The sequence below is a fragment of the Cyprinus carpio genome, chromosome B20, assembly GCF_018340385.1.
Source record: "Cyprinus carpio isolate SPL01 chromosome B20, ASM1834038v1, whole genome shotgun sequence".
In the NCBI taxonomy this organism is placed as follows: domain Eukaryota; kingdom Metazoa; phylum Chordata; class Actinopteri; order Cypriniformes; family Cyprinidae; genus Cyprinus; species Cyprinus carpio.
This window is the reverse complement of record NC_056616.1, coordinates 8,737,646-8,756,650: the sequence shown is the minus strand read 5'-3', so window position 1 is coordinate 8,756,650 and position 19,005 is coordinate 8,737,646. Positions and strand designations below refer to the sequence as shown.

The 19,005-nt window shown below is 35.7% G+C and overlaps 1 pseudogene; it reads left to right on the top strand.

Annotated features, from left to right (window-relative positions):
- The first annotated feature begins 302 nt into the window (after positions 1-302).
- On the top strand, positions 303-18,969 carry LOC109054000 (annotated as a pseudogene).
- The last annotated feature ends 36 nt before the right edge of the window (positions 18,970-19,005 follow it).

Here is a 19,005-nt window from a genome sequence, read left to right as displayed (position 1 = left end):
CTCTGACTTATTGCCCATTTATCCTACAAACAAATAATTCACAAAATCATCACTAAATATATATCAGAAACATCAAAAACATTATAAAAAAAAATATCAGAAATATTAAAATCTTTATAAATGTAAATGTGTGTATATTTAGATTTTTATAATTGTATAAAGTATAACATAACATTTATGGATATGAAATATACTTACAAAAATGCATCCTAAATTTAGGAAACAAAACTGTATTATTGTTATCTTAATGCAGAAGCTGCTCTTCCGAAGCCACGCCCCCAGCCCCGCCCCCTCTGATGCGGATCCGTTTCCCGTGTGACGACCTTGTTTACTTGTCAAGACGTCGTTACCGTTTCCTCCCGATATAAAAACGTCAAAATGCCTGACAGCACGTAATGACCGGAGCACGTACGAACTGTCCGGCAGAAGAAGAGATCCTCGGAACAACAAAGCAAACGACGAACAGAGGTTACAGTGGCTTTATAACGGCCCGTGTTCTTTTTAACACCGCAGATGTTTGAAGACAGATGTTTGACGGCTAACGGGCGAAGAAGCTAAGAACATTTGAGTCGGATTGTGTTTGATCTCCACCCTCCTGCCGTTATCCGCGGAACACGCGCGTTTCTTTCGTTTCGAGGCCGTTATGAACCCTCTCTTCGAGACCATGGTAAGGCTTTCGATGAATGTACCAGACGTGTGCAGTTCACCAGATGATCCATATCATTCCTCAGGTGTTGAAGTACTGTAAATCAACTCTGAGGTTTGTACTAACATTTTAGTGGTCATAAAGTGTGCTGCATTAGGGATGACAGACTGTCTAGGAGATTTCTACGATGTTTTCTCAGTTCTTTATTGTGCTGATCACAAGGTTGGAGCTGCCAGGCTCAAACCCTTTAAAGGTTTAAAGCACCATTTTGGTCCTTAAGCTAAACACCAACACTTTTTTCCATCGGTCAATCTGTAGACTAAATGAAGGGATTTCCGTATTTTTTTGATCCCACGACCCACAAAACATGATAATCTTCATGCGAGGGACCCCTAATACGTATGAAAATTAAAATATGTAGCTGTCAATATGTATTATACAGTAAAATGTATATTATACCAGTTTGAAATATTTGGGAAAAAAAAAAATTCTCAACTTGCTGTAATATTATACTGCAAAAAAAAAAAATTAAAACAGACTATACATAAATCAAAGTATAATAAAAAAAAGTGACAAAAAACAAAAAAACAAAAGTGAAAGTGACGTGACATACAGCCAAGTATGGTGACCCATACTCCGAATTCGTGCTCTGCATTTAACCCATCCAAAAGTGAACACACACACACCCGGAGCAGTGGGCATCATTTATGCTGCGGCGCCCGGGGAGCAGTTGGGGGTTCAGTGCCTTGCTCAAGGACACCTCAGTCGTGGTATTGCCGGCCCGAGACTCGAACCCACAACCTTAGGGTTAGGAGTCAAACTCCAAAATCTAAAATAAAAGTTTTTGTTAACATAATATGTGTGTGTGTGTTGTGTATATTTATTATTTATATATAAATACACACACACACAAAGCATATATTTTGAAAATATTTACAATTATATTCATATAAATATATATTTAATATATAAACAATATATATTTTTTAAATGTAAACTTGAATGAATGTGTATTTATATAAGCATAATGAATTTACACAGCACACACACATATATTATGTAAACAAAAACGTTTATTTTGGATGCGATTAATCGTTTGACAGCACTGCAATACTGAATGAAAGAATTTGTTCCCTCTTTTAATTCCATTCCCTCATTTTTGTTTAATCAATTCCACACATCAATAAATTATACCATCACTATTTTGTACTAATTTGTTCCCCGTGGTTTTGATTTAATTAAAATGAGGGAATGAATTAGTACAATGTGGTCGGGATTGAACTTAAATGAAGGGACAAATTAACAAAATGAAAACTTAGTAACCACTATATATATAACCAATCCTTTTCATATTCAAATACACCCTTAATTAAACAATTCTTAAATCGTAACCACTATATATATATGCAGGGCTTTGTAGATGTTTATTTATTTTTAATTTTACACAGTTTTCACTAATCTTTTTCTTTTTCAAATACTCCCGTCCATAGCATTTCCTTTTGGTCCTCTGTGGGTCCCCGGACCCCAGTTTGAAACCCCTGGACTAGTTGATATACATAAAAAGATCTATTCTCCAGTAAAGAGACTGCTTTTGCACTCAGCTGCCAGTGAAAATGAAACCACCGCTTCCTCTTAGTCATTACTTACAATATAATACATCAAAGGATTGATTTCCTAGGCAGCGTAATGAAAAAAAACTTCCCAAACCTAGGAAAAGAAAGGCGTATGGGGGTTGAGATCACGAGGGTGTGTCTGATTTGATGTTGTTGTTGTAGGACGAGGCATCCCCGCCGTCTCTGACCGATCTGTGCATGACTCTGGTGAGCTCCAGGCTGGAGCTCTTCTGTGAGATGCGTGATGACGGCTCGCTCTCCTTCCGTGAGCCGCTGGTCTTCCCACAAGGAGTCCTGTGTTGTGAGGAAGGCTGCACAAACTTAGGATGACATTCACATTAACATTTATTCACCAACTCTGATTTTGATCAGTCCCTATTCAGTTCTGCACATGGAACAATGACTGCGTGTTCTATGTAGTATTCTAAAGGGATAGTCCATCTGCAAATAAAGACTTAGTCGTTTACTCACCTTTAATGTTTATCAGTAAAACAAAACACAATCTCAACAATTGAAGTTTAAGGAATAGTTCACCAAATATTAAAGATACGGCAAAATTTATTCACCCTCATCCTTGAAAAAGTAGAATAAACGGCATAAAAGTTGTTCATAGTCATTAGCCATATCACTTTGCATAAGGAACAGATCAAAATGAATAATTCTGGTTCCAACTCATTGTAATGATCCCGCTCCTGGGCTTGAGAGCAGCTGCGCTCTATTAAATGTGTGTGTGTTGTGTGTGTGTGTGTGTGTGTGTCTGTGTCATGTGTAGCGTGTAGCGTGTAAAAATAAGAACACATCACCATATATATATATATATATATATACATACTTTTAAAGTACCATATACAGTACCAATACCAAATCAGTATTAATTAGAAAGTAATGTTATTTATTCATATACTGAATTAGCTTTTAGATATTTTCCATTCTATTTAAATAATTATTATTTTATTGTTATTATTATTATTCTGAACCTGTAAAACTTTGTAGCCATTTTAATTCTTCAACTTAAACTTTCGTTAAGTAAGTTGAGACAACATTTAAAAATAACAACACTACAACAAGCTCAAAAACAAATAACTACACAATATTTATATTCATATTTAAAAAAAACAAAACTTAAAAAAATTCAAAATTAACCAACTCTGATTTTGATCAGTAAATATACAGATTTAAATTAAATAAAACAAAAATTTTCACATTAACATTTATTCACCAACTCTGATTTTGATCAGTCCCTATTCAGTTTTATTGTATTGAAAATAACAGTTTAAATGGAGTGAGTGTAATGAAATTAAACTAACATGTTTTTTTTATTTCTTTATAAAGTTATATTTTGGGCCTTTTTATGGCTATTGTACAGAACTAAGAGGGGAACAGGAGCTGGAAATTAAACTTAGCTGTATGTCGTCTCAGACGAAATGAATGACTTTATACTAAAAACATTGACCGTAATGTTTCTCTTATAGGTCTATTGAATGACAGCACGGTGGGAATCTTCCGAAGCTGCCAGCAGTTCCGGTTGCGTCACGCCTGCATCCGCACCGCGCGCATCTCCTACAATAAAAATTTACAACTAAAACCAATCCTCATAATTAACATCCCAAATATCCAAAACAAAAAATAATAAACACTTTATACAAAGTTTATCATAAAGCTAGACGCTTCACGGGTCAACGCTGACCTCACCATTACCGACATCCTTCGAGGTTTATCATCCAACAAAACCTTGCAGGAGAGTCTGCAGCGGCTCGTCCTGAACGGCCTGACCATGTCTTCTCTGGAGGAGCCCAGCCGTCGCTGTTTCAGTGCCATGCCGGGGCTGCGTGCGCTCAGCGTGTCCAGTGTGGACTTCTACGACTCGGGCTTGGTGGACGTGTGCGGGCTGCCTCGCCTGGAGAGTCTGGATATCTCCAACACCTCCGTGACGAACCTGACCCCGCTCCTGGGCTTGAGGAGCAGGCTGCGCTACCTCACCATGCACCAGCTCAAGAGGCTGGAGATGACCACCGCTCAACTGCTAGCTGTGCTCAGTCAGGTCAGCTCTCCATGTGTTTTAACACTGAGCTCATTGAGGGCATGTATAATTTAACGTCTCTAAAAATGTCATGTGAGGTAACTGCCAAATCAAGATGATGCTTTTCTCTGTAGCACTTTATTTTACAGCCGTGTTCCTCATGTACATACTATGTACTTATTATAGTAATTACAATAACTATGTAATAACTAGGTACTAAACCTAACCCTACCCCATGTAGTTACCTTGTATTACCAGAACTTTCTTAGATAAATACACTGTTAGTACACTATAAGTACATGTAAGAAAACATACTTTAAAAGCAAAATGCAACCCTATTTCTCTTTTTTCACAAATAAAACTAAAAATCAACTTAAAAAAAAACAATAATAAAGAAAAATATTAAATTATAATAATACTTATTAATATCGTGGTAGTTTTTAGGGACAAACTTGAATTCAATTTAAAATGAAACCTGAAAATACACAAAAGAATGCTAATGCAAAATATTAAAATATTATATAAATAACATTAAAATAAAACTCAAACAAACTCACTCATCCCAACAAAAATCACCCAAATAAATTTAATAAAAAAAAAACAGATTAAAATCACTGCAATATTTATTATGTTGTTTTCACTTCGCAAGCAAGATCATCACTAGTATATTATACATATACAGTAATATTTTTTTTTTTACAAATGTAAATTATTAATTATCATGTTTTTAGGGACATTTAACAACCTGACCTATACTTATCTTTCATAAATGTCAAATAATCTAATATCTTCAGTTATTTACTGACCCTAATACAGTCAAGAGGGTCTGAAGTAGAAGTTTTTTTTTTTGTTTTTTCATTTTTAGTATAACTGTAAAATTACTATACTAATGTCTTAATATTCAATGATTAAACAATCAAGCTTTTTTTAAATTTTATTCATATTATTAAGCAGTGAAGCAGTTTTAGATAGATAGATAGATAGATAGATCTATTTTAGAGTAAATAGCAGAAAATGAATTTTGACTTTTAAGAAATGTGTCTCTCTAGCCAGAAAGTTCATTATTATGCTTGTAATTGTATGCACGTGATTTTTTTCTGTTTGTCCAGCTGGAGGGTTTACAGCACCTCGATATCTCAGACGATAAGCAGTTCACATCCGACGTGGCGCGGCAGCTGCTGGAGACTCCTGGCATCCTGCCCCAGCTGGTGTCTCTGGACGTGTCCGGCCGTAAGCAGGTGACCGATGCAGCAGTCAAGGCTTTCGTGGAGGCCAGACCGGGCATGACCTTCGTTGGTCTGCTGGCCACCGATGCCGGATTCTCTGACTTCCTGTCTGGAGAGGGCAGCTTAAAGGTAGGTGCTCAGACGCAACAGCAAGTTGTTGATTACCTGTTGCTTCTTTTTAGATGTAGAAGGTGATTGTAAGTTCATGATTTTTGTTCATTTTTTGCAGGTGACTGGAGAGGCCAATGAGGCTCAGATCTGTGAGGCGTTGAGAAGATACAGTGAGAGAGAGGGGTTTGTCAGAGAAGCTCTCTTCCACCTTTTCAGCCTCACTCATGCCATTGAGAAACCAAGGCCTGATATCCTGAAGGTATGCATACTTGCAAAGATTGAGTGACGAAATCAAAGGTCACTGCGTTTCTCCATATCGATCTGCTCTGTCCATCTGCAGCTGGTAGCGCTGGGGATGAAGAATCATCCGGCCACACTGAACGTGCAGCTGGCAGCCAGTGCCTGTGTGCCTTTGGAATCCCAAACAGAAACCTGCCTAACAAAACACAGCTCCACCCCTAAGCAACGAAGACCTTCCCCAACCACCAGCAGGTACAGAAAAACAAGACTAAAACATCAGATAAAAACTGCCCATCACGGCTGAAATCGTCTGAAAATTTTCGTGCACTGCCCGAGTCAAAACAGTTTTTTTTGAAACTGAAAATCAAAAAAATTTATTTTTGAGCTGACTATAGTTCACCAGGAAAAAAGAATTTTTTTGTGGCTTACTTCAAATAGTGTATAGCATAAAAAATATTGAAATATTGGACATTGCTTCTAGAGAGTTGGAGTGTTGCCTTCAAATATGCTAAATGTTTAATGCAAAACTGTATTATCTGCAAAATTGTAAAATCTAGTTTATAATCGGTTCTAAACAATTATGTTCCATGATAAAAGTTTCAATTATTTTCCACTTGCATATATTTTAATTCGGAAATAATATTTCAAGGAGATGATAAGATTTAAATCATTTCTTTTATGTCTATGAATAATGTAAATGATGCTTTAATAATAAAGCCTAAGTTCGGTGTATTGGCCTATAGATATTATTAATATTGCCATGGTTTCAATTTTTGCCTTAAACAACAATAGAGTTCTTTTTAATTGTTTTAGTACTGAATACATTTACCAGGTGCCTATAGCAGTGCTGCACAGGGAATAAATCCTAATAAACATTTACTCTTTGTATTGTATACTATATATTAATTAATATTTGATGCTTTATAATAAAGATAAGTTTTTGTATTGTATACTATATATTAATTAATATTGTTATGTTTATATTTTTATTTAAACAAAATAGAGTTAATTTTTAATTGTTTTAGTACTGAATTCATTTATTAAAATGGACAGTTTGCACAGGGAATAAATCAAATTTACCTATTCAAACCAGTGTTATTATTAAATAAAACGATTATTATAAAATTCAAAATGTATATATGTTATTAAAAAACATTTTCGGTTACGTAAATATTAAATGAAAGAACATTTGATGTAAAACTAAATTCAGTTTAAGTTGAATACTAAAATGACTAAAACTGTAATGTAAATAAAGCTAAAAAACAAATAAAAACTTGAATTGAAAATATACAAATGAACGCTAATTTAAAATCTTATATTATTATTATTTTATATAAGTAATACTAAAATAACACTGACTCATATGCTCTTTTCAGTACTAAAGTTAAGCATCTTAACATTGACTAGTATAATGGCTTTTAGGAAAAATGGATAGATAAACTGATAAAAATGGATAAACTGGAAATGCATTAAAATCACTGCAATATTTACTGTTGCTTTTACGTCGCATGCAAAATCATCACTAGTATATTATGAATATTTCAATATTGTTTGGCTCAAATAGTTTCCCTCAGTGGATTAATCAATTAGATTGTATGATAAGATGAATGTTTTATGTAGTCGGGTCACTTTCACTTGGTAGCGTGATTGTGTCAACACTTCTACAGGAAGTACACTTTTTACACAATAAGCATCTGTTCTTCCTGAGAACATTCAACATTATAATTTCACATAATCATTCAGTTCCCTGTGATAATACGTCATTTTAAGAATGAGAAAAAGATTTTACTGTTGCCACTTATGATTTCCCGGTAAACGGTTGTTCTGTTTTTGTTCAGCTGCAGAAGAACTGTCTGCTGTCTCTATGCAGTGATCGAATCTTGCAGGAGGTTCCTTTCAACAGGTACCACTTTTCATTTCTACTTAAAAATGTTGCAATATTAAATCACTCTCTTTAGTTTTTGTCAAGCTGCTAATAATGCTCAGGTAATATCAATACATATTAAAGTATAAAAAAAAAAAAAATCTAAATATGCATGTTATTTTCATGTTTTGCATGACCAGTAATCATCTGTTGCTCTTTTCTAGTATTTGATGTATGTTGCTTTATGAAACTACTCTTCAAAAGTGAGAGGTTACACTTTATGTGAATCAATTATGATGATTGTTTGTTCAGGTTCGAAGCTGCCAAGCTGGTCATGCAGTGGCTGTGTAACCACGAGGATCAGAACATGCAGAGGATGGCTGTAGCTATTATCTCCATCCTCGCTGCCAAGGTGAGCAGCTGCAGTCTTAGGCTGAGAGGAAACATAAGCTGGGGGGCTCCCACGAAAGGTTCAGAACATTCTATCGCTGTGATGCATCGTGAAATGCAGTGTGACAGAACTGAGACAGGCAGATCGTCCCTGTGTCACATCAGCGGCGGTCAGAGGAGTTTATCTGTGCTGCTGTCATGGGCTGAATTAGAGGGGTTTTTAATTCTTAATTTAAAGTTACTTTAATGTTCATTATAGAAAGCTCTCTTCCCATTCATTGAAAACCATCTGTGAAAAAGGCTTATTTAAAAACTTACATCGTCACAACCGTGAAACAGTGTCCCAAATGCCCGGGCACATGGTCTAAAAATGTTGTCCCTATTCTCTTAATGAGTAATGGGTGTTTTATGGGCATAACGTGCAATAAACCAATCAGAGTCTCATCTCCCGTCCCCTTTGAAAGCCAGTTGCGCTTGCGCCATGGCGCATTCGCTATTTACATGGCGGAATGTAATTTTTCATTTTTAAAAATGTTTGTGTGCTGCTGCCCTGTGTGTGTAGTAAGCAAAGTGTACGCATGTTGTGCACCCGCCTATAGGCGCATATTACTAACGTGCTCTTTAAATAACAAAGAAACAACATTGCGCCAGACTTTAGTCCAGGTTTGAGTTGGTCTATGGAGTAGTCTATTTTCAGTTCCTCAAAATAGCAATGCGCCAACAAAGCACCTGAACACACCTCTTTTTTAGACCAGCACGCCCATGGGTGCACAAATGGGCGCAAATGCATTTGCTATTTAAACAACGCGGTGCAGGACGGGAAAATGAGAACTGCATCAAGTTGAAACAAGCAAAAACACTTGTGCCAAGCCTTGCGCCACATTGCACCGGGTGTATGATAGGGCCCTTAGTTTTTTCAGTTATTTAAGTGCATCGTCTGGGTATTTAAAGTGCACTTTTTCTTTTTGGATTTTTCCGTGTGAACGCACTACTCACACTATTTATGCTACAAAGCATCTTAGAATAGTGCATAAGTACGCGATTTGGGAGTCACCACATTTATACCTGGATTATATATAGATTATAGATTATACATTTATATATATATATACATGCCCCCGATCGGAGTCTTTGAATATTTAGTATCTGCTGATACCAGGTCCCGAAACTTGAATATCCCGATACTTGTATACTCCTAGTGTTTGATGCACAATTCAAGAATACATTAAAGTTTTTTTTAAATCAGTCCAATGTATACAGGGTTATGCAGAGAGTAAAATAATGTGTGTGAGTGTGTACATATATAAGATACACTCTCTATGTATATATTTGCACATACTGTGTAAAGACAATGGTGGAAAATAGGATTACTTCTTGTATTTTATATATACAAAAATTCAAAAAATTGAAACAAAAATAGCTAATAGAGGAGATATGGTTAGAAAGCATGAAGCTCGCAGTGTCAGTCTGTCAGTAAAATCCAAAGCAAGATGCAACCCATAGCAACAAGTTATGGGAACGACATCTCAGATAGTCTGCAGATTAAGTAAACTATAAATGAATGAGTGATCGTTAAAAAAGTGCGCATTAAAAACACTGAAAACGGAAGCTTAGGCATTTCTTCTTCTTTTGGTTTTAATGGCAGCTGAACCCGCATATTTGAGTGTCTTCTTTTCTTTTTAATGATGGTTGAAAAATCTAATGGAAGACAAATACTGCCACCTACTGCACGACAGCGCCATTACAGCTGACATAAAATAAGGATCAAGCCGAGAAAAGCCGAAAACGATCAGTTACAAAAAATGCTTGATCAGCCCCGATCCAGATCTTTGAGATTGGCTTGGGACATCCCTAATATCAATGCCTTTTTAATACTCTTGTTACTTATTTCACATGCAGAGAGGTAAACCAATCATCAACAGACACACTTGCATATAGAAGCCTTAAAGGTATAGAGGCGAGCTTTGTCTGAATGCGAAATAGCTGTGTGAAACGACACAATCACATGCAAAACATATCAGATAATATACATAGTGCAAAGGCCCCTAAAATAATTGTCCCCCCTAGTGGCAGTCACACAGCATTGGTCGTTAAGCTCTGCTTATTCATATGATAATATGAATGAAAATTGAATGTATGAATCTGTCCACAAAAAGTTAATTATCGCAATATGTTTGAAAGAAAAGCATAGTAGGTTTTCTATGGGCCTACTTAAACTTAACACTTCATGTGTTTTCTTTGATCGGGTGGCTATTAATAGCCCCTTTCACACAGCAATCCCGGTAAATTACCGTCAAATTACCAGAATGACTTTACCGGTAAATACATAAATATGCTGTTCACACAAGCAATGGCATTCTGGCTTTTTACCGTCTTCATTTGCCCCCATGAGGAGATTAGCTTTAGTTTCACTTTCATCTGTCCAATTTGAAAACATTTTTAAAGTCTGAGTGACAGACATAATGGATCAAACAGAATGTGTTTTTGCTCTTATAAACACGAGACACGCGTAGTATCCAACTGCAGAGCCTCAGCGCTTATGAACAGAACAGAAGGCTGGGTCTCAAGAGTGACGTGTTGAAAAAGCTGCTAGATGTGGCGCAGTGGACAAAGATGTCCATCTAGCACTTATTTACATAGAAAAACTAATAAAAAGCAGCAGAGCTCACTGTAAATAGCTCAGATTAATCATGTCATCTCCATAAGAACTTTATGATTGGCCCAAAGCAGACTTCATTCGTCAGTGTGTTCTGACTTTGTACATGCTCATACCGGTAATTTACTGGTATTGTTACAACTTCCCTTTCTGGTAAATTACCAGAACTGATTTACCGGTATTTTTAAAAAGGTCCTGTTTGCACATGATCTTTCACTAGTAATTCACGAGTAAAGACTGTATGTGTGAAATGGGCTAATAGTGAATAGATTAATAGATACCGAAACACATTCACGACGGACCTCACCAACCACTTCAGGAGGTGGTTTGAGACGCACTCCAGGTGCAATTGGACAAGAGTAAATGAATCTGGCTTTTAAAGCCACATATGGAAATATCACTCCTTCCTTAGGTTTTTTTTTTTTTCTTTCTTTTTTTTTCCATGATCTAACTTGGCTCTTTATGTGTGTTTCTTTAATAGTTGTCCACTGAGCAAACTGCACAGTTAGGAGCTGAGCTTTTTATTGTAAAGGTAAGTTGTTGTTTTTTTTCCTCTCAAATTTTACATTTAACATTTGTAACACTTGAATGGAAGGAATAGTGGATACTTATCTCTCTCTCACTCTTCACATCATAGCAACTCCTGCACATTGTGCGGCAGAAAACGTGTCAGGGTATGGTGGATGCCACGTTGAAGTTCACACTCAGCGCTCTGTGGAACCTCACAGATGAATCTCCTACCACCTGCAGACACTTCATAGAGAACCAGGGACTAGAGCTCTTCATCAAAGTACTCGAGGTAAACACTTCAAACCTTTTTATGGAATTTTCAGAAGAACGCAACAGTAATTTGTTAAAAACCTGCCTTGAATTCTCATCTCAAAATGTCTCATTTTCCAGTCCTTTCCATCAGAGTCATCCATTCAACAGAAGGTCCTGGGTTTACTGGTAAGAAACAATCTATACAGTGGGGGTCAAAGGTTCACACTGGAAATGTGGGATTCGAAAACTGATTTAAACCTTAAAATAAGTTATTTTTAGTAGTTTTAATTTAGCGCACATAAACACACACACACACACATGAATTTGTCAGAACAGATTCATCTCGATAATTCCATCCTTCTGTTTCACTGTCTTAGCAATTAAACAAAAAACACTTAAGGACAAAGTGTATGAATAATTTTTGGTAATTTTTATCTTTTAGAAGCATATGTAACATATCAAATAGAAGCATTTTTGTATCAAGCCTCTAATAATTGTGTGCTGGTTATGCACTGGAGAAAAACATGAAACTGAATTGAGGTGAGTGATTCTGAAGCTGTGGGCAGCACTGATAAAACGCCTTCTCGTGTCAAAGGAAGCACTGCTGAGGGATTATGCTAATAGTTTCCCTTAGTTAGAAAGTATAATGAGACTATTTCACTTTGCATTCGGTTGTACTTTTGGAGCTGTGGTCCCCTGTGCTGTAGTTGTCCTTTCTTTATCTTGTCTAGTTCTGAATGTTTTGTGTGATTGTTTCCTTTGTATTCAGAATAACATCGCCGAGGTGGGGGAGTTGCACGGTGAGCTGATGGTTCAGAGTTTTCTGGATCACATCCGCTCTCTGCTGAACAGTCCAGAGGTGGAGGTCAGTTATTTTGCCGCAGGCATCTTGGCACACCTCACCTCACGGGGCGAGAAGGTGTGGACCCTCGACCTGTCACTCAGGACCACGCTGCTGGAGCAACTGGTGCGTGTTTGCGCAAACACAAATATAAATTGTTTGGGTATTATTGCACCTCAGGCCTGAGTAATTGGTTTTATCATTATGTATCTCTCACAGCATTCGGTGATTCTGAAGTGGCCAGCGCCGGAATGTGAGATGGTAGCGTACAGGTGAGAAATGACAACACCACATCATGAGAAACATGCTTCACTGAAGTGTCGAGTACTAAAGGGGTGTGCTACTTAGGGATATGCCGGTATCAAATTTTCCTGTTGTGATTAATTGAGGTTAAATAACTTTTTCTCATAACAAAAGTTTCAAAAAAGTGGTCAAAATACAGTAAAACAGGTTAAATAACTTTTTCTCATAACAAAAATAACTGAAACATTTAAATACAATAAAGCAATACAAAAAATATATTTAAAGTTAAAAGTTTTACACAGATTAAAGTGCAAAAGAACTTTAAAGACCCATAGGTATCACTTTACAATAAGACCTCATTAGTTAACCTTAGTTAACGGATTAACATTCACAATGAGCAATAGCTACATTTGCTGCAGAAGTTACTAATCTTTGTTAACTTTTGTTAAAAAATTCAAGTCTTAGCTCATGTTAGCTCATTAAATAACAAAGTTGCAACTTTCGATTTTAACAATGGGTTATTAAATATTGGAATACCTAAGATTAATGAATGTTCAGAAGAATTTTTCATTGGCAGTTTGTAACTAATGAAGCCCTAATGTAAAGTGTTAATGAACAATAAAGAATCAAAACACTTTCAAACAATATCTAGGGCATGTTGTAGTCCAGATTAAAATGGAAAAATTTTATGGAAAATATAAATTATTTTATATTATTTAAATGTTTAGAAAGTAGCAGCTGCTTTTATTTATGGGTTTTCCAGGGTAATGGCTGCATTTTTTGCAGTTTAGCGCCATCTGCTGTCAGAGAGTGAATGTGCTTTCATTCAGTGCGTCTCTCACATGTTCCTCCATGTGCTTCTCATCTGTGCTTGTTTACATCAGAGCTCACATGCGTCTTTAATGCAGCATACAGCGGTGTTGTGCATTTTGAGCAGTTGATGGGTACAGTATTCTTAAAATGCTTTCCAAATTCTGAATAATTTGTAATATATAATTATTCTCGGTATTTAGAAGTGCCCACGATAACAATATCGTGCATAATATAGACATAGTATACACACACACACAAAATACAAATAAATATATGTGCTACTCAACAACAGAGTTTGTCAGGTCTGGTTTTGGTCATTTTTAAGATTCTGGCCAGAAATATCCACGTTTTGGCTTTGTTTGTGCTGCGCAGACCGATTGTTGTATGACAAAGTACCGTGAGAGTACTCTAGAGAGCAGACGGCTTGAATCGCTCTCACGGTACTTTGGTGTCATACACTGATCATTATGCTCAGTGCTGCTTCATGTCCAACACTAATATATACACATATTTGCATCGCTTTGACCATTCTCTGTAGATCCCACCTTCTCACGCACCATGATTGGTCGATTACGTACAATGTCTGCATGTTATTGGTCAAACGTTCATTACCTTCATTAAGTATGAAAACCAGAAACCAAAACCAAAACCTGGATATTTTAGGAAATATAGAAATCCTGGCATGTATGGTCACCCTATTTTATAGAGCACTATTATTGTTAAAATGTTGATAAATTATTAAAGCTTTGAATTAGGGCTGAAGGATTAATTGCATTTGCGATATGAAAAAACATGATTTTTCCATCGCAGAGGCCTACGATTACACTCGGTCACATGACACGCGAGAGTAAAGAGGTGTGTTCGACTTGATGATCGATCGGTGTAGACATCAATGTACGGCGAGAGAAAGCATAAGGAGACGTCTGCTCTCTTATAGCTCTCATAGTACTTTGATGACACGCACCGATCGGTTTAAGCAGCACTGCTTCAAGTCGAACACATCAGTCTTCAGAGGAAGCATCAAGTTGGCACTCTACAGTGTTGCCAAGTCTGCGGTTTGGCGGGCCATCGGCAGAAAAAGAAAAGAAATAAAACCGTAAACAGCCAAAGGAAGTAACTTGGGAGATGGGAGATGGATTGGTTTGTGAAAGGGAAGAGAAAAGCCATAGATGATGTCGCTCTACTATACACTGGACGCGACAAAGCGACCGTTGCAAATCATTTAACTTTGTGTCAGTTGGTGAGGAGGAAAGCCTGTGTGTGTCCTATGCCTTAGCAGACAGCATGAAACCCACAATAAATAAATAACTAATAATAATAATAAAAATAAAAAAAATAACTAATAATAATAATAACCGTTATTCTCTCTATGCTATATTTCAGTGTTTCAAGTGATGCGGGTGTTTTTTCCCTGTAGGTTTTTTTAATTAACGCATATATTTTTCATAATGTTTAGTGAAATTATTTAGCGCGACCAAAAAAGTAGAACAAACAGTGTTTAAAAAGTGCAGTCCACATGTTTACATATTACAGTGATTTTGAATTACCTAAAGTAGTGTGGTGAAGAAACAGATTTGTTTTTATATTTCTGCTATCTACTTTAGTTTGTGTGATTTGTATATTAATGCTTACACCAGGCTTATTTGTCAGTGCTTTATGTTGTCATAATTATTACATGCTTACAAGGTTGGAAGTTCAAAAAAAAAAACAAAATACTATTATTTAAAAATTTAAAAAATATCAATCAAATCAATCAAATATTCACATAATTTCTTTGTAACATAGGCCTGGTAGAGAACATTTAATCTATCTAATATTGTGTGGTCATACTATACAATGATTTACAGCTTGTCTCTGTTGAATAATACAGAACATAAAGAGCTTTAAAAAAATAAATACATATTAAATCGCAATCGCAATATTGGTAAAAAAAAAAAAAAATCTAATTTAGATTATTTTCCAAAATTGTTTAGCCCTACTTTGAATTCAATTGATTAGACACATTGTATTGTATAACTAAACTTGTACATAAACTTGTATTGAGTTTGTGCTTAAAATAATTTTTTTTAAAAAGTATATAAAAATATATTATAAGATAAACATGAATTATGATTTTTTTTTTTTTTTAATGGAACCACAGGAATTAAGTTAATAATACATGAACTATTTTTTCCTATTTATTTTATGACATGAAACGGTTTTTACTTTAATGTACAACATTTCTGAAAAGTACAGATTTTTATATTTTTTATAAATAAACATTGAATAAACATCAAATATAAAAAGCATAAAATGTAAAATTAAAAAAAAAAATAAATAAAAAAAAAAAAGAAATAAACAAAAAATGGCAACAAGGTAACAAGTTTGCAATTAACTTTAAAATTAACTAAAACATTGACAGTACTGGTTGTGTTGAGCAGTGCTATTTTTATATTATTAATATACTATTACAGTATTTTTGTTAATATTTGAATTATTTCTGTTTGAATTATTATTATTAACATATAATTAATATTATTAATTATATGTTCAGTTTTCATTTTCATTTCTTAATTTAAAAAATTCAGTTTATGAAACTAAAATGAATGTCTGCCCTTTCTGTTTTTTTTTATTTTGTTTTAATTATTGTTTCATTTTTTTCCCCATTATATTATTTTTTCTATTACACTTTTTTTTCCCAACATTTCTAATTTCCAGTTTACGTTTTTTCATCTAATATGTACTGTATGTTTTATTTCAGCTTTATTTCCATAAAAAAAAAAAAAGGTTTTAGTTAACAGTAACACTTGACATGACTCTGGTGTTCAGTTTAGGGGGTCCACATTAAGGGGGTCTTGCTTTTGGTAGTTTCAGTTTAATGCTTGTGTAGACCCCTCTTCTACTTTGCCATTAATGCACTAGAAAGAAAATGATTTATAGTATTATAAAGAAATAAAGTGCTTAGTGTACATCTCTGTTTGTCTTTTCCAGGTCGTTCAACCCTTTCTTCCCTTTACTGAAGTGCTTCCAGACCCCAGGAGTCCAGCTGTGGGCCGCATGGGCCATGCAGCACGTCTGCAGCAAAAATGGTGAGATCAGCACTAAAAACCCAACACTTTCTGAGCCCAAAGACTCTCTGTGTTGTGAATTTTATTTCCTGTATTGCCTACATGAATGCAGCGGGGCGGTACTGCAGCATGTTACTGGAGGAGGGAGGACTGCAGCAGCTAGAGGCAGTGAGGTCACATCCCAAAACCCACGGCGACGTGCGGCGATTGGCCGAAAGCATCCTAGACAGTTTACATCACCACAGAGCACGCACAGGATTCACAGGACAGCCCAAAATACACACGCATAGAGGTACATGTCCACAGAAGAACGAAAGTCAAGTAACTTTTAAATTTTAAAGAGATACTTCTCCCAAAAATGAAAATTCTGTCATCAATTACTCACCCTCATGACCTTCATTCATCTTCAGAACACAAATTAAGATATTTTTGATGAAATCCAAGAGCTCTCTGACTCTCCATAGACAGCAAGGATATTACCACGATCAACACACAGAAACATAGCAAGGACATCTGTAAAATAATCCATGTGACATCAGTGGATCAACTATAATTTTTACGAAGCTACAAGGATACTATTATTAGAAAATAATAATTTTTTCAACAGTTCTTCTCCCTGAGTTACCATCTTCTGCCATTTTGGAGAGTACCCCAGAACATAATCAGTGCTGATTATTTTCTTTGCGCGTAGAAGTGTTCTTGTAAAATTACACGATTACTGATGTCACATGGACTATTTTACCGATTTCCTTGCTACGTTTCTGTGTGTTGATCGTGGTGATCTTTGCTGTCTATAGAGGGTCAGAGAGCTCTTGGATTTCATCAAACATATCTTAATTTGTCTTCCGAAGATGAACGAAGGTCTTACAGGTTTGGAACGACATGAGGGTGAATAGAATTTTCATTTTTGGGTGAACTATCCCTCTAAAGGATTTAACCTTCAAATTGCGTTTCAAAACTTCACTTTCTAAAGTTTAAATGTTCAATTTTAGATCTAACATGAGATTTTAATTCCACATGTCTTTTTGTTTTCCAGAGAAAAATGTTTCATGACACAATTAGTGGTCTCTGGATAGGATGCCGCAAAAACTGGAAGCTTTTTGTATGTGTTTGTGTTCACTTTGTGCCCATCCGTATGACAATGACGCCCTGCTGCTCTTCCTGTTAGGAGGAACGTGCGGATGAGTTACTTTGCATATGTTTGCACACGACGGAATCCGTTATTTATTTGACGTAAGAATTAAGTCGCCGTGATCTGAGGAAATGTTTATTTAGATGCACAGCAGCTCAGAGAGTGCGTTTCTGTTCAAACGTGGGAAGTATGTGAGAGTTTATGTGTGTGTATTAAGAGCATGTGCATCAGATTGCTATGTATGCATATTCAGATTTGGATCTAACTCCATTGGAAATTTCATTTACCTGTATATGACACGTTTCTGTCCTGTTGGGCATAAAATGCAATACAAAAAAAGACACAACAGATAGAACTGTTTGGTAACATCAAGTGTGGAAAATGTTAAATTGCGTGTATGAGAGAAAAAATAAAAAAAGTGTATTGAAGTGCATTGAACAGCATGAGAGCTTTAGGGATGAAATGTACAGTATATATTATAGACTGTTTATCAACTGTGACAGATGACAGTGTTTATGTGGTTGTGTTGCACGCAAAGTGTTATCAGATTTGAGTTTGTTTCAAAAGTGGTACTAGACTGGACGCTCAGATGAAAGATTCCTCAAGAACCCAGAGCTCTTCAAAAGCAAACGAAATGGGTGGAGATGAATAAAAATAAAGCTTTTGCCTTCACTGGAAAGCAGGAACACGTCAATAAATGGATTGCCTTGTAAACCACGTTGAGAAATCAAGCATGTAGACATAAAAACAGACGCAGATAAATGACACCTTGTAAAAAAGTCAAGAGGAAGAACTTTGTTCTCATCGTGGCAACTTTGGAGCACTGGTGATTTGACAAACGTCATTGGATTTGCCTTCTTGCTAAACATACTTGCATTGAACTTGAAGTTTGATTTAATTTAACACCAATGAAGCCGTTAAACAGCAGGTTCAACTTGTCTTGTTTGGAATTACAATTTAAAAAAAATGATATTCCATTTTGTTCCAGTGATATAAAAAATATATATATATTTTTTTTTTTTTTTGTATAGAAATGTTTTTTCCCTTGATGTGTATGCTTCTTTTCGCAGCATGGATTTGGTTTTCTGTTCATAACTGGGTCATGTATAATGATGAGATGCTCCGGCAAATGTGCTCCAAATGTGTTCCAGAAAATCTTATTGTGTCATGCAGCTGTTCTTGCACACTGCATGAAATAGTATTTGTTATCATTTCTACTGTAATTCTAATTTCATCTGGCAACGAATTACTAAGAGTGTGGATTGAGCAGCAAAACCAGAGTCAGCTAGTTTCATGCTGCTGATCAGATTCACATTTATGCAAATTATGTTTGGGGAATAAAGAACGTAAAACCCCTACTGCAAATCTTTATTAGTATGTTCATTTAAATAGTTTTTAATT